This window comes from Drosophila tropicalis, unplaced genomic scaffold, assembly GCF_018151085.1.
Source record: "Drosophila tropicalis isolate 14030-0801.00 unplaced genomic scaffold, ASM1815108v1 contig_158, whole genome shotgun sequence".
Classification (NCBI taxonomy): domain Eukaryota; kingdom Metazoa; phylum Arthropoda; class Insecta; order Diptera; family Drosophilidae; genus Drosophila; species Drosophila tropicalis.
The window spans coordinates 5,965,742-5,967,864 of NW_027172602.1; the positions used below are offsets into that span (position 1 = coordinate 5,965,742).

General features: G+C 38.7%; 1 long non-coding RNA gene across 1 annotated transcript; it reads left to right on the forward strand.

The window, feature by feature from the left end:
* The first annotated feature begins 682 nt into the window (after nucleotides 1-682).
* Nucleotides 683-1,716, forward strand: LOC137587049 (uncharacterized). Its single transcript, XR_011033853.1, has 2 exons — nucleotides 683-817; nucleotides 920-1,716. It is a non-coding gene; the product is annotated as an uncharacterized lncRNA (long non-coding RNA).
* The last annotated feature ends 407 nt before the right edge of the window (nucleotides 1,717-2,123 follow it).

Below are 2,123 nucleotides of genomic sequence, written 5' to 3' on the forward strand. Positions count from 1 at the left end.
TTTACTTTCATACAGTAATTGCCAGTAGAATTCAATTAGAGTAAAGTCATATGGACTTAAGTATCTCTGGGAAGTTCATGGGCAAAGGATAGAATGATCAAAGTATCCCTTTATATATCAATTTTTTGCCCATTGATGTACATTTTTCTTGCGTCACACAGTTCTGTCTCGGTTGGCGGACATTGAACGACTGCCGGCAAGGTTCTAGGACTCTAAAGTCAGGACTCTTCATACCCAATATAAGATGGAAATAGGCAAGCGAGTCTCTTATACTGCAAGAATACTGGGAACAGTTGGAGCGCAGTAAAATCAATGTGGCAAATCCTTTGTGGAAAGAAAACGTAACTGAAATTGAAGTGCATAAAATCATAGCATTAAAATGAGATTTATCCTAGATCTGTTGATAAATGAGCTTACCGAGTTAGCAAAAGTTTTTTTTCTTCCAATATGAGTACATATATATCGATATAATATCGATTTGCAAACACTGTCATATTTCTAGAGTTATCGCATCGAAGTTTGTTTTGACACATGGACTTGAGAATTTCAAACCAAGTGGGCCGTGCATTACACAAATTTGGCTTATGAAAATAAAATTTCAAATCTAGAGGGCCTTGAGTTTAACTGTCATTCCATTTTGTCAAGGTACTAGATCTGAAGCCAGCAATCTTCACTTGATTTTAACACTTCGTAGCAAACAGTTCCACCTGATTTACTAAAATATTTGAAATTGTTTTTTCATTTTAAGTAAGAAATTGGTAAAATAGTACAAAGGAATTTTTCTCTAATAGTTTTCACAGTTTACAAATATTTTCGAGTAAGGATAATAACAAAAACCAAAAAAAAAAAAAAAAAAAACAAAAAAGGTGTCGAAATTAAACAAAGTGAATAATTCTCGGTTTTTTTTGCCCCCCTCCAGATATATATTTCGTAAAACAATCGCACGTTTTACCTCAAGGACTATATAGCGTTTTCTATCAACAATAACCAGGAAGGATGTCGAAGTTTGCATTCAGGAATAAGATGCTTGGCTTGACGGCTGCATCAACAATGAAGCGTGTGGCTCGCGCCAATCAAAATGCTTCGACCAATATGTCGGCCACAGCTCGAATTGTCAGGGATACGATGGGATGGGTCTTTGAAAAAAGTCCTGCATCATGTTTCGGAGTACAATCTATGAGGCACGTGTACGGAGATGGAGCATACATGCGCACAGAAATGCAGCAGCGCAAGCAAAAACTGGATGAGAATATCGCAAACCTCCGATTGATTAATCAGCGTCGGCCACAAATCAAAAAAGGATTTCCGTATATCTTTCATGAAGCCCCTTTACCCAGCGGAAAAGAGAACACTTAGTGATTGTACCAGCATTGAGGAGGTTCTAAATTTCACCAGAGAGCCCACCGAGTTGGCCACCGAGGTAGTATCCCTAGCCCAAAAACTAGAATTGGAAAGGAAAAAGACCAAGGAACTCATGAGTCAGTATCGTCATATGGGTACCAATTGGCGCTCTACTGAAAATGAGCTGAAGTACAAGAGTTTGGACCGTTGGAGATATTAGTTTGCATCGAACTCGAAGTAATGTTCGCCACCCCTGCCGCACCCCTGCCTGCCCCCCGCCATCCCCTGTGCGTAAATGTCCTTGTGTGTGTGTACTTAGTTGTTGTCGCCAAAAAAATCATCAAAACGTGTAAATAAATCCAGAGTAACCGCAAACTTTTGAAATTGTCTTGAATGGGAACTTGAGGCGGTCAAGGCTTTGTCCTAGCAGAAGTAAGTATAAAGAAAAGGGATTATAAGGAATTCATTTCATTGTGGATCCAGCATTATAGACTTTCAATAATGTACATATTTCGCATTTGATCGATGTCATTTCTTCTGCTTATAATTGCCACACACACACACACACATACAGAGACGCGTATACAACACTCACACATCCTTCTATTTGTTTAAAATGCAATGCACTGTGCAAGTTTTTGGTTGTTTTTCGTTCCTTTTTTTTTTTTCTTTCGTTTGGAGCCTTTTGTGGCTTTGGTGCTTTATTTGAGTTACGTGACCCTGTGCCATTGAGTGCAAAAATTTCTTTGCGACATGAACATGACACACACACACACACACAA